Source organism: Halyomorpha halys, unplaced genomic scaffold (genome assembly GCF_000696795.3).
Source record: "Halyomorpha halys isolate HHAL.00 unplaced genomic scaffold, Hhal_1.1 Scaffold1467.1, whole genome shotgun sequence".
NCBI classification, from domain to species: Eukaryota; Metazoa; Arthropoda; class Insecta; order Hemiptera; family Pentatomidae; genus Halyomorpha; species Halyomorpha halys.
Genome location: NW_027114793.1, coordinates 252,221 through 266,872, shown reverse-complemented (window position 1 = coordinate 266,872; position 14,652 = coordinate 252,221). Strand labels below are relative to the sequence as shown.

General features: G+C 29.8%; 1 long non-coding RNA gene across 2 annotated transcripts in view; it reads left to right on the top strand.

Moving 5' to 3' along the window:
- The window catches only part of LOC136796884 (uncharacterized), a 207,027-nt gene that overhangs the window by 7,783 nt on the left and 184,592 nt on the right, over positions 1-14,652 (top strand). For both annotated transcript variants that reach the window (XR_010844664.1, XR_010844666.1), the window contains exon 2: positions 70-186. This is a non-coding gene — a long non-coding RNA (uncharacterized lncRNA). The remainder of the gene's footprint in view (positions 1-69; positions 187-14,652) is intronic.

Below are 14,652 nucleotides of genomic sequence, written 5' to 3'. Positions count from 1 at the left end.
ATATATATAATGTGTATATTATTATGTAATATATGTAGTGTTTATACATTTTTGAACACTTTAATACAGTGATTCCCGACTCATTGATGTCTGTAAACCTATAAGGCCAAAAATTAAAGTACGTGCAGCCCACCATCCACCATGACTTGAGGTAAAGGGTGTCCTCAGAAAATTTTTGAAAATTAGGTAAGATAACAACTCTGAATTACTTTTATTGTGCTTTTATCTTTTAAAGCTTTTCCATTAACACGCCCAAATATCAGTAAAGATAATTTATAAGATAGTTCTGACATTAAAGCCTATAATAAAATAAGTTATACTGGATCCTCTTACGGGCCACCTGTGGTCCACAGATCACCGGTTGGGAACCACTGCTTTAACAGAAGGTATCTAATAAAAAAAAATACACACATACAAAACTTTATTTTTTGATTGATAATTCAGCAAGGGTAATGGAGTAACAATCATCGATACCAAGAAAAAGAGTCTTGAAATTCAGGTTACTTTAAAGTTGTGGAATAATAATTCTAAATTATCTATTGTTTAACTGTATTTATTTTTTTCATTAGCTTGACAGATTTGAATTTAAACTTTTTTTTTATTTTAAAGAAAGACTTATGAGCAATTGGAGTGATCATCACAACAAATTTCACTTGTTTGCATTAAGCGTATATGAAATTGTATTGAAAGTATGTTAAAGGTAACATTTTTTTTTTCATCAAATAATTCTCATTTATGAAGGCTATATTTTTATATAGAGTGGAAATTTTCCTACACAGATGTTTCTCTGGGGAATGCTTATCCATCCGCTTACAAAAGTGTCTTCTTATGGTAAATTTGTATTTAAAATATAAACCTGACTAAAATAAAAAAAAAAAAACATAAAAAATAATCAATTGAAAAAAGAGTTGAGCTAGGAAAATGCAGCAAGATATGTAAAAAGTTTTATTTTTGTAATTGTACTTGTGTAAATTATGCACAGTATATAGTGTACCAATAGTATTTAGCATATACAATAGTATATGTTAGGAGTCCTTCACTCAACAAAACCAATTATTATCATAATATATCAATTTATAGACCATCTGTTTTCTAAAGTTTTTTAAATCCATATTTCCACTGTAAAATTATTTTTTAAAGTATTGGCCACTTGTTATTTACCTATGTTAAAGTGGTAACACTTATTCTGGTGGTTTTCTAAAATGTTTTTAAAGTTTAAAGTTCAATTTTTTCTCTTAAGTCAAAACAAGTTTTCATGGGGTCAATAAATTGTTTTAGTTTTTTAAGGTACAAGATTTATCTAGCATACTCAATGTAGGTACTTAGTTTTAAAGTTGTATGATAACTGAATTAAAACAGTTATAACAAAAACATATACAAGACTCGAGGGGAATAGTAAAGTTTTATTGAAACACCAATGCTTTGTTTACTCACGAATAGTAAAAAAAAATCTCTATTCTTCTGAAAAATAAAAGTGGTTGATTAGGTAATTATGAGAATAAAATCAGTGGTAGAAGTTGTAGTAGCGATAACTATTTGTCTTTCAAAGAAATTGTGTCCATTTTTTTCCCATACTCTCCACTTAAGAGAAATTGTATCAGTGTCATCTATAAATTGGTACACATGTCCATTTATTCGAAGATTCAGTTAAAAAATTTAAAAAAATGTAAAATAAACGGTATGACATGGGGGAAATAAAGTCCTCGGCTTATGAGAGATGTCCGTTAAGAGAAGTTCTGTTGTACTTGTTTTAAGTTTTTCAGAAAGGAAAGTTGCACTCACACTTCTAATACTTAAAAAAGAATTAACATTATTTTCTCCATCCGACCTTTATTAAATTGTTTACTTTCTATTTTTGTCATTTTTTTTCTGTTTTTAAAGTTTATTGTTTACTAAAAAGATTTTTTTATTCTTATTTCTATTTTTTTCTTATTTGATATTAAATGACATTTGTCAATGCTAAATAAATAATGTGTTAAAAATGTGAAAGGGATTAGAATTCCTGAAAAAAAAAAAAACAAGAAATATTATTTTTAACTGATAGGGATATGGTCCGGGTGCAGTCAAAAAACTCAAATAGTAGAATTATACTATTTGAGTTTTTTTGACTGCACCCGGACCATATTCCTTTTATCTTTACCCACGGTCAATCAATAATCTTCCATTATTTTTAACTTTGTGAACTTTTTTTATTTCAGAGGTTTTAATAATTAATTGACATTCTTGATGTAGGCAGATATATTAACATTAATAAAAGAATCATCTTTGCTTGAAATTTTGATTTAATCAGCTTTTATTATAAAATGGATTGTATTTGGGTAGTTCATGTTACAGTCCAGAAATTGTTTTCTTGAAATACTCTGTTCAAGTATTATTATGTATCAAACTGTCAAATGACCCTGGAGTTTCATCCATAAAAGTTCAGCTGTTGGACATAATAAAGATTTCATCATGAGTAAGAAAACTACATTTTGATCAAATTACTTTTTAGGACTCAAGGTGCTGGAGAACTTGTAAAGGTAATTCAGATCCCCCAAAAAATGTTTTTGATGATTACACAGGAGAGTTAGAGACAATAAGATGAATCTTTAATGAAACAAAAGCGAATGATTATAATATTCACTGGTAGTTTTTAGGAACTAATACACCAAGTACTAAACCAGGAATTGAAATATAATTTTAAAAAATATGTTTTAGCGAACAGAGGAAAGTGTGAGAATTAATTATTACTATTTTTTGAGTTCTGCTTTTTACATTTATAGCAAACTAATAAGTTATCTTCTCTCAAATTATATACATTAAAAAGAAATTAAATTGGATTTAGAGAATGAACAATTTCTTCCTTATTAAACTATAATAGTTTATTTCATATCATCAGCAACGTTTCGGGAGATTTCCCCCATCTTCAGGCTGCTAAAAAACAAATTCAACAAAACCATAAACATGTGCTTATAACAACACTAATATATCATATACACTCAAAGAACTATTTATAAATTATTTACTTGATAACAAAAACCTATATATGACATATAATTTTCTCCTATTTGTCATACTTGCTAATATATTATAATATTAATGTCATTTCTTGAGTAAAACTTTCTAATAGTCATACATTATAGGAGAATAATTACCTTTCTGAAGGTTATCTTCCATTGTGATAACCATATAGACTATAAAATAATTTTCTCTTACCTCCTTTATCACAAAGATGAACAATAAAAGCTAAATTAACAATTTTTCAAAAACCATTTCTATTCTATTTATTATATAACATTATTTTCTTTTATAATTATAAACACTTTGACTAAAATTTAATTCTACATTATATAAAAAACCAACATTATAATTAAAACGCTAATTTATTTAACAACAAAGATGAACAATAAAAGCTAAAATTAACAATTTTTCAAAAACCATTTATATTTTATTTATTATATAACATTATTTACTTTTATAATTATAACTCTTTGACTAAATTAAATACTACATTACATAAAAAACCACATTATAATTAAAACGCTAATTTATTTATAATATCCATATAATGTGTGCCTAATGTTTTTGTATCAGTTTTATAATTGATTGGTTTGTCAATGTTTTTTGTAATGTGTACTGATTCAATTATTTTTCTATTCCTACCGTTCTTGACTATATCTAAAATTTCTGGATTATTAAAATCAAATTGATGTTTGTATTTAATACTATGTTCATTCACTAAATCCAATTTAATTCCATAAGACTCTTCCAGTTAAAGGATTATTAAATTATTAAAAAGAAAATTTTTTTTTTTATTTTTTTTTTGGATATTCAGCGCCTTATCTTAAAATAGAAACAAAAATGTTTCTATTAAAACCTGGAGCAGTTAGAAACCATGATATAAACATTAGTTAGTTGTATAAAGTCTTGAGATCTAGCCACATTTAACAGAAACTCTCTCAGTTCACCAGCCCTCCCAAGAAGACATTTGAAGCTCATCAAGTCATAACATTTTGATTAAGACCAGATAATTAAATATTTATCTTGTATTAATGTACGTAAAATTGGGTAAATCTGTTGATTCAAAATTATCTACCAGAATGTCTCTGCTAAGTGAATTAGTATTTTTTGGAGTTGTTACTTAAACTTCCTTCTATCTTTCTTTCTTTACACCCTCAGGTTTCATGGCTTGGTACCCCTCAAACTTGTTTATACTGGTGCCTTGAATCAGTTAAATTTCTTTTTTAACAGTGGCTGGAAATTGGTTTTCTGTAGGGTTGTGATTATGTCGAAAGGCTGATGCTTTTTTGAGAACCCCCATTTATCCTTTTTCTTTATCCTAATCTACATCTCTTTCCTACCCTCCTTCTTATGTTGTTAACACTGAGAATAAGAATGAACAAGTAGTATCAAGGCTTTCTGAGAAATATTATTAACCACCCTGAATAGAGATATATTGAATGAATATTTAGCTTTGGAATTTAATATTAGGTTCCTGAACTGGAAAAATACCTAAATGAACAACTTATCAATGTAAAATCATCCAAGTCTTTTTTTCTTTTAAAATATTTGGGGAGTAATGTTGAACAGTAAAAGAAAACTTCTACTGCTACGTCCCGTGAAGGATCATGGGTGCAGTACTTTGTAAGGAAGTACTGTTACTTGATAGTTCTGTAGTGGTTGTGGGAGAAGATGATTTGGTCAGAATCATGCCCGACCACCAAATTTTTATCCAAGTAAGAGTACCCGCTTCATGAGGCTGGATGGGCCCCAGAGGGTTCCCAAACCTATTCAGCTACAGTCAGTCAACATTTTTTTTATGACCCACCATCCTGGACTGACATACGGAGGAAAGAGGGGAAGGGGTTATCTAAAGGTAACCAACCTATTCTGATCATGGTGGAGGGGGTTCGAGTTTTTATTTCTTGGGATGGCTAAATAAAGATGGTCCCCTAGGCCAGATTCTAACCAGCATAAAATAACACCGCCGTAGTACCAAGGTAAACGCTTAACTCTTAACTCTACAAATCACCCTTTTTTCATTTCTGTGGCGGTCCTACGGAGTAAAAACTTGATTCCATACGTCCCCCATACGTCAGAAAGGACTAGGAAGGGGTCATAAAAAAATAAAGCTTCAAACCGCCCAACTGTCAGTAAACAGAAAACAATTACTGCCACAGCCAGGAACTCGGTTCCTTGGAGTTAATAGCATACTGCCTTACCATTGAGCCACCCACTCTGAATGGGAAAACTTTTATTCTTTAAAATATTTCTGAAGTGGTGTTTAATATTTTTAATATCAATAACATATCTTTTCATTGTTCTATGCCATCCATCACTTACTTGGAAAATTAAACACGATCTCTTTTCACCTCCGGGTGGAGCTGGTCACAAAATCCTAATTATAACATTACGTAAACAGGGAATCTCGTTTTCCTCGTTGGAATCTGAAAAGGGCAAGATGGGAACATTATGACAAAGGAGGATATTCTGGGCCCAAACTGCCCAAACTCTAACAAATGTGCCCTTCGAAATATTCCTCGAGGACAAGTTCGAAAATTTAAACATTTCTGGAATATCGAGTAAGTGTGTCATCCCCTACTTGTCCATTTCCGGCATAAGGGGTTGTTACCCTGCTGGTTACCGATCTATTCTAAACATAGTGTGAAGGTTGAGTTACATTCCTTGGGATCGGCTTACCTCTGTTCCTAATGTGAGTGATCGAAATTGAAAAAAAAAAATATATTTTTTCAAATCACTATTATGGCTTAAAAATAGTCTCAGACATCCAAAGGAGTAAAATGTGTGAGTGGTTCCACAAAAATAACCAGTGGGATTAGTGGGAGGATTATATTGACAGGACATCGCTGTTACAGCTTCCTACTTTTGATCTACTCTCCACCCACTTTCATTTCTGTTTATAATCTAGACCTGTCATCACATTTATTTCTTCTTCTCATTGATTCTCCAACTACAGGTAACTGAAGACATTACGAAATTAAAGTTAATAATTTTAGTTCAGATATATTGCTTATTGAGAGATCATCTTTCAAATTTCTTTTGATAATAATTATGTAACATGGGATGGGGTGGGTTATTTGAATTAATTACCCAATTTGATTCTTTATTATTCAAGTATTAAAATGTATGAACAAAATCGAAAATTTTGCCCAAATAGTGTTGTTAAACGTGCACTTTTGTGCAAATTATTGGAAAAAAAAAAACCAAAAGTGCATTATTTAAATTAGTGTTACTTAAATATTTTTCCTATGATTTGAATTGCTGTCGAAGTTTGGAGGAATTTAAAGCTTGAGAACAAAAGGTACAATTAATTACCCGGAAATCCCATTTCTAATTATTAATATTTAAATATATCTGACCGACAAAATAATAATCCACCTCCGCTGTGAATATACCTACATATATATCTTAGTAGGAAATGTTTTTAAGAGTATTACAGTAATGCTAATCTTAAATTATATTACTGCATTCTGATTATTCCTTCAGAATAGAAATAATCTACAAAAATAGATGAAGAAAATCTCTACATTTCTCTAAGGTCAAACATACAAACGAATCCTTAAGTCAAACATGGGAAGAGGTTATGTAGTTTAAAAGATGGGTTGAATAAAATAGAATGATTGTAGTCCGAACAGTACACCATATTGATATACTTACTCATCCAAACATTTCTGATTTTTGTTGTAATAAATAAAATAATCGATATTTAAAAAACCGCCAGTGGGACAGACCCCTGTCGGATTACCATAATTATCGATCTTCGTCTCCTAAAAGTTAAACACGCCGTTCTGTTCTACCTCCGGATTCTGCAGAGTCTGATGAAAAAAAGCGCTACGCCGAGGGTGGGAAGGTGCTATATTAAGTTTTCTCCTCGGGACCAATATTTATCCTCGGTTCCTCTTTTTTTATAGCGGCAGTCCAAGAGGCATACATATTTAGGAGGGGCGAGGGAGTAATGTGTTTGTCGAGAGAGCTGCAGTCAACACTCGAGTCGATGGCCTTTTCTTGTCACCGGGTCTCAGCCGGTGCCACTTCGGGACCCTTTCCCAAAATAAGACTTTGAGCCTCTCCTTAATGATTTCACCACAAAATATATCTTGAAAACTTCATTATGTATAACGGGTGTGAAAATTCAGAGAAGGTACAAAGATTATTATTGATTTAATTTGAGGAGCTTTCGTCTAGTGTAAAGATCTCTCGTTATTACGGGAATCGACCTATAATATCTGGCACGGCAGGATTTTTATTAAAGCGTACGCTCTTCAATGCTAGCGATCACCTTCCCCCCCATAGCTTACTTCAGAATTATTTCCAAACTGAGACTCTTTGGAAAATATGCAATCACCCTTAATGCCGGTTTACACAAATATATTTTGGACCCACAGAAGTCTTACCCGGCATGTCATGGAAGAGCATTGGAGAATTCTTATCATTTTGCGCAAGATTCTCCCGCGTACCGAGAGAACAATACGGTTATTGTTCTCTCGGTACGCGGGATATATTTAGTTTGAAAATATATCGGTATATATTCTCAAACTAAATTATATTAGCCCAAATTATTTGTGTAAAATCATAGCAGTAAATACAGAATTGGATCCTGCATTATTCTTTGTATATGTTACCCAAAACCTTAAACTTAGATCTGGAAATGTATAGCTTTTGTCTGTTCGATAAAATCAAATAAAGAGTACATTTTTGGTTTCGTTTATTTTAACTGTGAGAAATCTAAATAAATGACATTCCAAGCTTATATTGCGTATTATTAATTTATAAAAATGACTTTTAATTATTATTCTTGCTGTGTTTCAATATTTATATATGTAAGTCATGTATTGTACTATTTGTATGGGGGTCGATCCAAAACCAAATAAATACATTATTACTATTAATATTGAAAACAGAGACATTGTTATGATTGAGAGGTATAGGGGAGGGATGCCATCCCGCCGATAATCAGAAAACCCGAAAACTTGAAAAATTTTGTTTTTGATTATTGTCAGCTCTGCGACCAGTGAGCAAAACAGAAGGCTAATGGTAACGTCATATTATAGATGAGGAGATGATGGTCGGGGAAGAGGGGATTTATAAATTATTTATTTTGGCACAAATAAATAAGTTTATGTTTATGGCACGAATGAATAAGTTTTTCTTTATTTGTGTTAATATTACAAATAAATAAGTTTATGTTTATGGCACGAATGAATAAGTTTTTCTTTATTTGTGTTAATATTACAAATAAATAAGTTTTTGTATATTTGTGTTTATTTGCTGACTGCACCCCTGACCATCTTCTCATATTATTTTACAGTCAATTAATTATCGTACTATACAGTGATTGTTGATTCTTCATGTGATATAAAGAATATTATTTCTTGATTTTACATTACAGCATAAGATATATTCATAGATCATAGAATGACCAGTCCACGTGAGATGTATAGTATATGTACCGCTGAAACGAGTACGTATTATCTATATTAGTATTGCTATCAATATACAACAATTACGTGGATGCACAATCGCCAAATAATTCTTCAAGGCTTTCACAATCATGCCTAAATTAGATCAATCTTGACCTGACGTCTTTATTTTGTTATCTTGTAGCCACGCCTCCAACTGGAAGATAAAAAACAAAGCTGTCAGCTGAAAGTTGATCAAATTCAGGTATTGTTGTTAAAGCCTTGTACCATTATTGTCTATTGTGTGTTCTACTTAGTTGTAGATTGATAGCAATACTATAGACAGTACGCCTCACGTAGAAAGCTCAATACATAATCTATGAATATACCTTATATATTAGATATATAAAGTCAAGGAATAGTATTTTTTATATTAAATGAAGACTGCTAATTTATATTAACTATATAAATTTTCGCCTCGAAGAAAACCTGAAGACTGCTAATTTATATTAACTATATAAATTTTTGCCTCGAAGAAAACCTGAAGACTGCTAATTTATATTAACTATATAAATTTTTGCCTCGAAGAAAACCTGAAGACTGCTAATTTATATTAACTATATAAATTTTTGCCTCGAAGAAAACCTGAAGACTGCTAATTTATATTAACTATATACATTTTTGCCTCGAAGAAAACCTATCACCTAATGGCTGATTCACCAAAGGATGATTCTCAATATTTCCAAAAATGTAAAAATTAATCCAAACGCATTACTATATCAGAGATCATCTGTTCTTGACCAGTGGTTATATTAACTGGAAGCCTCTAGATTCTCTCCTCCTACCTACACTTTGAAGGGCTAGGTTCTGACCATGTAGAGGTGGGAGGTGTCATAGATTAATCCTCTATGATTAAGTGTATCTTAGATTTAATCCAAGCCTGATCGAACTGAAATTAATTGTCATTCATAACCTTGGTTAAAATCTCCTCTGCTTGACTTCATGATTGAACCCCAATTCAGTCATTATACCCAGCTGCTGTAGCTAAATGTTTGGCTTACGAGTGAACAATTCCGCCTGATAACTTTTTTAAACTATGTCACCGAGGTTAACAATTACTCTATGGATTTTCACTTTAATCACTCTGCTCGATGGTGCTAATTACACCTTGTTTAGAGAAAATCTACTTCCTGATCTAGAATGAGAGTCGAACAGCGATAAATTTTTGTCAGTCAAAAGGAAAAGCTCTGTCCACATGGAACTACTGAATCACTTCTAGAACGCATCTTCAAACGTTTAAGAACAAAAGTAGTTCAGCAGAACATTTAAGTTGAATTGCTCTCATATCACAACAGTGTTCCAAATTCATTAACATCTGTCTATGTTTATGTATAGCAATAAGAAGAACAAAAAAGTGGCATAACAGTAGATTTTTTTGGCTTTTACCCTCTTCTTGACTATTTTTGACATACGGAGGATTATCCTACGGGTAATTAACCTATTCTAACCAGAGTAGAAACATGAATTTTCATTTCGTAGGACCGCCACGAAATAAAATTCAACCTCTCTAGCTCGGATTCAAACCGGCGCTGTTGCAGACTCGAGGTTGGTGAGATGACACCTCAACTCCCTGGGTTATAATCGGCCTTAAATAAGAGCCGATTTAGGCAATATATAAAATACAAAATTTATTTTACCTAGCCCACTTTGTAACGTCAGTTTGACCGCATTGTTCCAATAGTGAACCCACATTATAGGTATAAATTTTGTTTAAACCTGTCAGGTAAAAAAAATTTTTTAATTTCATGAAAACTCTTATTTAAGGGTTTTTAAGATGCATAAATAAAATGCCAAAAATGCATGTGTCTTGATTTTTGAGATAGAAAATTTTTATAACCTACAATATGGAAGCGATTATTGGTTTTTGTTATTTTGCATAAATTTAAACTGTGTTAATACAATTAAAATTATTTTTGTTTTATTTTACTTCCGAAAACAAATCAATTTATTTATTATTATCCTACTGTTAATAATTTAGCTCTACTGATCTAGTAACGTGAGATAAAAATTATTATTAATAAAATTTCATTATTTTAGTGAGAAATAAAATTGATATTCGCTTTTAGTTCCTCGCATACTATGATTTTTCGTAGTTATCTAAAAATAAATTTTTATAATCAAAATTTTCGCCTTGTTAGAGTTTTTAACCTGACCCCCGTATTAAAAACAAATTAGAGCCTGAAATATAGAAAAAAAAAACCGTAAATATAGAAATTTTTCCTTTTGTTTCCTATGTTTTTTTTTGTTAAAATGTTTTTTTTTCCCCATATAAAGGCATAAAATCTTAAAGATATGATATGAGTTGGAAGAGCGGAAATTCAGCTTTCTATCAGCTGTTGGGTTTCGATAACATTCTGAGACGTCTGAAAACTAATATTTTTTACCTACCCACACTTGAATCAAATACTAGTTGTGGATAAAACCAAAACATCCAATAAAAATTATTAAAAAAGTAAAATCTTGCGATTCAGGAAATCCTAATAATAATCACTACTACTAATTAGATAGAACCTAAACAAAAACAAAAATTAGTTTCAAAATTAATGTAGAAATAAATAATAACAGAATACTAACACAAATTTACTTTGACTGTTTACATATTTAGGTATTGCTATGAGAAATTTAGTTTTTGCGGCCTTGAGTTGTCATTCCGTTTCAACCGGTAACCACCTCATTTTCCTTCCACGTGCAAACCAAAACGTCTTTTTCTCTTAAAGATCGCTGTATACATGCGATAATTTCGCGAAATGTTTCATTTGTTTAGGTGAGCGGTTCTGTGCCTAAGGCCACATTTTTAAAAAAATTATCGTTAACTCATTTTTTTCCTTTATTATTCAATTGGTGGATTTAAAACCTAATTAGCGTGCATTATATATTCCAAAAATAAAAAAATGCTATTTACAAATCTAAAATCGGACAATTCGTTCAATAGATAGTAGGAAGGTAAATTCTCGTAATTTTAGTGAGTACATGAAGGTACATTTAGCCTTAGTGTATTCCTTAAAAGTTAGGCATCGACAGAAGCAGATATTTATCTTGGAAAAGACAAGTCTGACTTGAATGTTTCTAAATTTTTTTTTTGGCCTATCTTACTGGAAGCGACTTTAGCATTTGTATACACCTAAACTCATTTTAATACACTCATTAATCTTTTGTTCTTATTTTACACAACATATTGATTGTTATTGAATAAGCATTAAATATGTGCGGAGCATAGGTGGCATAGGATAATATCAAAAATTATGTAAAATTTTTCTTCTCTGCTCCTAGGGCGCATTGGTTAGCACCCTTTAATACATGTCTTTTCTTGGACCTCGTATTACCGAAAACGGTTTCAATGAAATCGCTGATCTCACGTACGCTTTTTTCAATAATTTATTGTAGCTATTCTGCTGAAAACGCGGGTACTTTGAAGAGATCACATCCGATTATAGTGACATTGTGTATTTTTTGTTTTATTCATTAAAATACAGCAATCTACCTGTCTCTTCAACACTGTAACATATAGTATTATTGTAATTACAAGGAATTTGATCATTTTATCACATGAATGAATAGTTGTGCAGTAAGCTTTCATTAAACTCTAATTAGGAAGCAGTGATAACTCAAAATTAGAAAAAAATGGACTTAAATTGTTTAATAATTATATAGTTTTTCTCGAAAGATATATCCATTTTTATTAAATAATGGTTGATGTAAAAACAAAAAAAAACAATTAATTAAAATGAACATTTTCCTATGTAGAATGTATGTAAAAACAAAAAACTTAAGTAAATCCTAATTTTAAATCTATAAAGAGTAATATTACTATCTAATCAATGAGATTAGACTAGAATGTTAAATTCAAGGAGAAATGAAGTTAATTAAATTTGACTAGATATATACTGAACTGTAAAATGATATATTTACTTAAACTACAAGCAATAAAAATTGATTTTATTGATACATTGTTAGTACATTTTAATGTTGATAGCTTATACTCATAATATTCCAAATATAGCCAAATCTTATAGTTATGGCTAAAATTGAATTGAATTGCAGTTTGGATCGAAGTCGGAAGAAGCTTCTCTTGTACTCCAACAGATAGCATATAAAGTCAGTCACGGTTCCAACAATTTCAAATTTGTAATTCTAAGTACATATTTTCTATAATCAGACCAGCACTTTATTGTTTTATGTTAAAAAATTCCTTATTTTTAGAGAGTTTCAAAAATAAATGGCCCCAGACCCAAAACATAAATTCGCCTCAGGCCACCACTTACTAGGGGGCACCTCAGTAGAAGCCATTTCTCAAAATTTATTTTAATAACTTTATTAGAAAGAAATGTATATATATATATATTTTTTTTTTTAATTAGAAGAAGACGTTATTGTTTTTAAGTTAAAAAAATAATTTTTGTTCTCCAAGGGCCAAACGCCTCTGTATTCTTTGCATGTATTTTGTACATTGTATTTTTGCATGTACATTTATATTTAGACCAATTCTCTATCGTGTGATGCTAGTTTCTTAGAAATCTTAATAAAAACATTTTTTAATAAAAAATTGTCAATAAATAATTTTATAAATGTTAACGATTTTGGGCAATCCTAAAGAGACAAAACAAAAATACCATATTCCATATCATTTCCAAAATCCTTTAAATTATTTGTTGTAAGTTTTTACAAATTTTTTAATTTTTATTTTAGTTAAATTATAGCTACTCACATGTCCTTATTTAAAGCATTAAGTAATTTAATTTAAGTTCAAATGAAAATACATTAATAGGAAGATCGTTAGTTGGCCAAAATCTTGTACTTAAAATAGAACATTGTTTTAGACCTTCAATTGAGAGTTTACAAGTTGTTCATAAATCAATTTACATAGTTGATCGAAGGTACAGATTATCATTTAGTAAACAATAAGACGCAGTCATTATAAACATTCATCATTATTATTATAAAAAACATTGTTTTAACTCAAACTTCTGGACCATCTTCAAAGCTAAAATTAAATCAGAGAAACAAGAGATAAGTAAAGAAAACAAAAAAAAAAGTTAATGATCAATATAATTGATTTTATTTTTTTAATAAGAAAAGCACTATTAAAGATACAATAAGTGATTATGATGTAATTAATAATATAATGATAATTGTATGTTTTTCCCTCACTATCAAATGTTACTGATAATTGTCATCTCTAATTTTACTTTTTTATTTAATAAATATTTTTGGTCATTTAATTTTTTTTTATTTATTTATATTTTGTCAATTTCTTTTATACTAATCTTTGGTTATTTTATGTGTCTCTGCTTAATTCAGCTCTAAAGAGGTCCAACATATTTTTGTTGAAACGTTCTCTTCTACTATAAAAAATGATAAAGACTGAGTGCTATGTTTATTTGATGACTGTGTTTATTAGTTACACTTAAAGAAGTGCTTTACTTACATCTATTTTTGGGAGCCTCGCTGCAAAGTTTATTTTTTTTTTAAAAACTAAACATTATGATTTTATAGCTGACAATACACTGATACAACTATTGTGGACATTATTTTGTTATTATATTATATATTATAGTTATGAAATTAATAAATAATTATTATATTAGAAACGTAATTAACTTTACTCACAAGTAAAATAAAAATAAATTAATAATTACCAAAATATATTCCTGAAATTCGCACTATTCCGAAAATAACCAGACTAAACAACTAACAAGAAGTGCTCACGTGGCAATTGTATGAAAACCGTGACTAAGTGCGGGTAAAGTGGGGATATCTGAAGTGAAACCACTTTTAAAGAAATAAATCGATTGTTAAAATATTAATAGTTTTTCTCTTTTGTATTGAAAGTTAACATTTTTATAAAAATAGAAACAGAATGATTTTTTTACTTTGAGGTTTTTATTTTATTTTCATTTTTATTATTTCATTTATCATTTGAGGACAAGAATAACATCGACATAAACTCTTTTATTAAAATAGATAACAGATTACTTTGCTATCTACCATTAGAAACTCTTCACTTTTACTATTTTTTTGCAATAATAATAAATCAGGAACACTTTAATTTGTATTATTGAAATTGCCATCGAAACTAATCTTTAGACATTGACTTCATAGGTGTCATTTTTAAATTCCTACAATCAACAAAATAAACATTAATTTCAAATCGATAGTTTATAAAATTTAAATAAACATTATAAAATTGAAATAA